A 5,927-nucleotide genomic window follows, 5' to 3' on the forward strand; every position below is an offset into this window, starting at 1 on the left:
TCAAAAGAATTTTAGAACTGGAATAAAACCAAGAAGTTCAATATTCTCAAATTCATAAATTGTAAAACCATTGGGGTGGTGTACCTGGCAACTTGTTTATGTGGTGTGAAATATGTCGGTAAGACCACAAGACAATTAAGACGACGTGTTTTAGAACATTTGGGCACAATTAGAAATCAAATAGACACGCCGGTGGCGAGACATGTTATTAAATTTCATAATAGTGATACCTCAGCTATAACATTCCAAGGAATTTATCACATTACACTTGGGTCCAGATGTGGTGATTTGGATACCTTATTGCTTAGATCCAAAGCCAGGTGGATTTATCTATTAGGCACTCAAGTACCACAGGGACTTAATGAAGGTTATGGGTATACAGCCTTTTTGTAAAAGATATCACTGTACCATATGTAACGGGTTTATCCCCCCCCCCCAATCTCACATTGGCCCGGGTACTCTTAATTACCAAACCCCATTACGTGTGTGTGGTGGTGCACCTGTAGGCAACAGAACTCCTGAGTCTCCCGCTTGATGTTAATAGGGGATATTCAACAGGCAGGTAGCTGAGGTAGTGGGTGCGAGTTCAACTTACATCATGTGCAGCGCCTCCACCTCATCAGGATCTATGCTTCCGCAGGGAGATGGTCCTGGTGAGGAACTCCTTCTTGGTGGTGCCATCCACTTGTGAGAAATTTCACACTCACACAGTGGGGGTATCTTTAAACAGGGCATCTTTATTGTAGACGATGATGTGGCAGACTGCCACATGCAGCTGCCGGCTTTAGCCGCACATCCCTCCGTGCTGTCCCTTCGCCAGGTACGCCCTCCTGAATTGAAGTGGGGTTCCCCCTTCTCCTAGGGAGACCCTCTCTGTGCCAGGTCCCTGGACACAGAGAGGCTAGACAGGCTGATTGGTCAACCTGGACCGCTAGTTACTTCACTAGGGTCACAAAGTGTTCCCACAATCCCTTATGCAGGCCATTCAATTTCCTAACAGCTTTCCACAGCTGCCAGAACACACGAATTCCACTGTAGAACCAACTATAACTAACTGTGTTGTGCCTTATATACTTCAGGAGGCAGGCGCATCCCTGATGTCACTATTCAAGGACTCAGAGCATACAGCCACTCCCCTCCATACATAGGGCACCTCACCATTGGATGAGGGAAAACCTCCATAACTACTGCTGGCATACCTGTTCTTACCAGGACTTACTGCCAACAGAGAGGAAAGCAATATGCCATTATTATGCATGGCTATACATATGATATCCTTTGCTTGTCTCTGGCAGTATTCCATCTAGACCTGATGCAATCAGTACCTGTCTTTGAGAGATTACAGTCTTTTTTGCACTTGGCCAGCATCTATATGTAGTTATACATCTATTCATTACATATAAGAGGTGCCTTTATTTAAATTATATCATGGTGGTTTATGCCTAAATCTACATAAATATATTTTAGTTTGGTACCTATTGTCTGTTTTTCCCCTCTGTCTATTTGTACAAAAGATGGTTTTAATTAGTTTGTCCTAAGTCATCCCTGTGTTTTTGTTTCTTAAGCAGGGAATACTTTTTTACCCTGTGTAGGATGAACATTAGTCCCGTCCCCCTCCCCGCATCACTAGTAGTGAGGAGCCATTCCGATTGGATGCGATTTGAACCAATCATGGCAGCCCATGGGGTAGAAAGGAGGCAGTGGATACACTGCATGGCCACCCCAGACGAAGTCTCCACGGAGTAGAAACGCGCGTTGGGTGTTGATGAAACAAAATACATGTGACGTCATAGGTGCGACCGCAGTGTTAGGCTGCGGTTCCTGATCTGTTTTGAGTCCTAGGTTTCACACTTTGTCTTCACTACAGAGAGTATTTAGGGCTAGCTAAACTAAGTTGTGGGCCCCACGAGGCATCTACTAGCTAGGACTTAGTTATTTGGCAACCACTGGAGGTGCAGTTAATCTCTGGGCACTCAGCGCAAGGCAGTGCTAACCTACGTTGGTGTGGCCTTATCACCACTTGCAGTGTATGAATTCTCTGCAGTGAACACCTTGTGGCGTAAGGTAGTGTGGAGTTCTTATCCTCATTTACCCCTCTGCCCCTGTGCCCTCCCTATTTCCCCTCCCATCAGACTCCTTTGCCTGCCTCCAGCCCTAAACCCCATTCTTCACCACTATATGTATTTACCTAGTGGATGTGTTGGTTTGGGTGTTTGTGGGTATTTTTGAGCCTACAATACTTAGTGAGTTCATACCCACAACCAGAAATGGGGTAGAATTGGACACAGGGAAAATTCAATTGTCAGCTCTGCATGGCAGGGATTCCATTTCCCCTCTGATTACTTTTATATGCATTTACATTCTTTTGTATTTTATATACTTTTACTGTAAAGAGCTGTGCGCATGGGTATATGGCAGAGCTGAGTAAATAATGCACTTTATTTATTCAGTCCTATTTAACAGACATCCGGATAAGAGACAACATAACCCAACATGCTACTTTAACATAAATCATTGCCGGCAATATTGTATTGTATTGTATGTATTTATATAGCGCCATTAATGTACATAGCGCTTCACAGTAGTAATACACGTGGTAATCAAATAAATAACAGATAATATTTATATTTATATTATCTGTTATTTATTTGATTACCACATGTATTACTACTGTGCAGCTCTATGTACATTTATGGCGCTATATAAATAAAGACATACAATACAATACAATAATATAAATAACAGATCATGGGAATAAGTGCTTCAGACATAAAAGTAACATTAAGGAAAAGGAGCCCCTGCTCAGAGGAGCTTACAGTCTAATTGCAATATACGGGAGAAAGCAGGCTATAGAGGCGTCTGCCAGGTAAATAAGACACTTAACTATTTTAAAATATAAGACACTGTAGGTACCTCACCCCACCTTTATAAGACAGGTGCCTAACTCCACCCTGCTCTCTTACGTAGGTCACCAGCCTCTCCTCTCTGACTATAACATAATGACTGCCCCTCCCCTCTATACAGTAACACAGGTACTGGGCCACTCCTCATTTGCCGATCCTCCTCTCTTCCAGACGCCTGCTGTCCCTTTCCACCTCCCCCTAGTACACCCAGAAGTCCTGCCCTCCAGCCTGTGCCTTGACATGAAAATGGCACTGCCCCTTTGTCTGCTCTGGTTCTCTTATTTTGGTGAGTTTGGACTCCCTGCATCTCCCCTCCAACCCTTCCCCTATCCCCTCTCTATTCTTTATCTTTACATGTCACATTAGCTGCCTACCGTCTGGTGTTAGAAGCTGCCAGACCCTTGTAATATTGTTAAGTAACCTTCATGTTTCCCAAATGTTGATTGAGAGATCACGGAGTCAAGCTCCCTGTGCTTCTTTTGTTCTTTCCCTGAGCCTCAGTGCGCCTCAGCACGTTTGAGACGCACTATAGTGCGTCTCAAACGTGCTGAGGCGCACTGAGGCTCAGGGAAAGAGGTGCTTTCCCTGGCCTTACACAGCGCGCCATCAGGGAGCGGGCCGGGGGTGGGCCAGTGACGTCACGGAGCTGGTTCGCCCTCATTGAGCGAACCGCTCACGTGACCGGCCCTGCGCTTTGGCAAGCGGGGAAATGTCAAAACGCCGTCAGACACACGCTTCCCTAAGTGTGCTGACGCGTGCGCGAGCCCCTGCTAAAGCTGCTCTGATTGCGGCTGCAGAGGCTCAGTGCCGAGCAGCAGCACGGCTCAGCATGGGTCAGCGCATAAGCGCTGACCATGTCCTAGGCCTAAGACCCAATGTCTGTTCAAGAGCAGACAAAACTGGGACCCTTTATAACTAGCTGTAGGATTTCTCTCTTCCCCTCCTTAACCTTTAGGATTGTTCACTTGCATGCCTTATAAATTGTATTTTTCCTTTTTGACATCCTCAATATCCCCAACACCAACCCCTATTATAGTGCAGAGGGTCTGGGGCTTGGATCCTGCCCCCTAATGCTCAGATTATGGTATATAATTAACGTGTGTATTGAACCTTTCATTTGAAAGAACCTATGATAATCACAGTGTGGAAATGATTGCAGTAATCAAACCCACTCGTTTGCACAGGTCACAGAGCAGCAATATCCCCCCCCACCCCCTTATATGAATGTAACTCATCTAATATTAGTATCTTGCCTCCTGTGCAAGTCTTATTCTTTAAAAAAAAAAATATATATATATATATATATATATATACCATAATACTGAGTTAAGTTATGGTGAGTAAAAAAAGTGACAAAAACCCTCCACAGGAAAGCAAATATGCAAATACAGCTGTATGCTCATCTGCATGTCTTAGGCAGGTCTGCAACCCCACCTTTCCTCATCATCATCCAGCATACAGCACTTCCACTAAAGCAAGGGATTCTGGGAAATGACATGCAAATGAGCACACAGTGTCACTTTTTGCCTCAAAAACCATTTTTAACATGGTTTCCTATAGATGCAAACACAGAATAGGTGGCGCTAACTATATATAATGTAACCCTAATGCAGGTGGTACCCTTGCATAAGGGGCTGCCTAAACACTAAAACTGACCCCCTGGTCAGATAACAGAACAAGAAAAAAAGATATAGTGTTAAAAAGGCGCCGGCAGGTAAAGGATATATTCACCAACAGGAAGAAACCGAATTGGATTCCAGACGGTAGAGATGTGCTTAAAGAAAATGTAAAAAACACAAAACATAGTATAATACTGTATGTATAAGAGACAAACAACATATACTAAACCACTAATACTAAAAAATAATAAAAAATATATATCAGCTGAGATCAGGGGTGATAGGAATTTTACAACATTTAATAAAATAGTTTAAAAACACTGGACATAAAAAACATATACAAATAATATAAACACAATTAATCTATAACAATTTAAGGACAATTGGTATGGGACCAAGCTTCAGCTACACCAAGTGGAGTGCCCACTCACCGGACGAAAATGGTATGCAAGCGGTGGATATATTTGAGAGTATCCCCTCTCTTTTCGGCTCACACAGCTACTGCACAGGAATCAGGGCCAAGATGATAGCTGCACACGCCAGACCGCGTGTGTTTCTCCCCTGGCTCTTGTTCCTCGTCGCAGCTGATGGTAGATGAAACGCAGCAATTGCGTGCTGCTCACACAGCTGTTATCACCGGATTCGGGGCCAGGATATCAGCTACACACGCCAAGCTGCGTGGGCTTACTCCTCCTCGGCGCTCCTTCCTACTTGTGGCTGGTGGCAGATTCACCGCGGCAGATTCGTGATAGTTTTGGGTACAAGCTGATAAAGCTGATTCGTCACGGCACGGGTAGCACCTCCAGGCGTAGTTGTTTGCGTCCCAACAATTTAACCCTACGCGTTTCGAGAGCGAGCTGCTCTCTTCCTCAGGGGTTCTAAAGATATGACCCATAATGTCCTCTTTTATAGGAGTCCAATTAAGTCCGTAAATCACCCTAATTAGATTGTTGCACATGCGCATTCAATATTATGGGGAGACTGATGTCCATTTGTCCACACATGCGCAGTGCAAGATAATAACAGAAAAATAAATAAATAATACAAAGTTAAAATAACGATCTCAGCTGATGAAAAATAACAATAATGAGATACGTGCATATAGCAAATCTATACCCTATTTGTAAGCTATATATATGTGACTATACTATAAACCTAACCTACTATGTGTGTGTACTATAATACATAATGTGATTAAATATTATGAAATATATTCTAGACTTGTGTATTTGGTGTGAATTTTAATAATTAGAATTAAATATGTGAATAATATTAATCTGTGTGAAATATAAAACTTATAATATTAATAAATGAATTAACATATAATATACTGATATTTTTAATCAGTTGTGTTTGTACTTAATTAATAAGTAATGATTAATTAAAGTGACATTAACTAAGTATA

This window comes from Ascaphus truei, unplaced genomic scaffold (genome assembly GCF_040206685.1).
Source record: "Ascaphus truei isolate aAscTru1 unplaced genomic scaffold, aAscTru1.hap1 HAP1_SCAFFOLD_565, whole genome shotgun sequence".
NCBI lineage: Eukaryota > Metazoa > Chordata > Amphibia > Anura > Ascaphidae > Ascaphus > Ascaphus truei.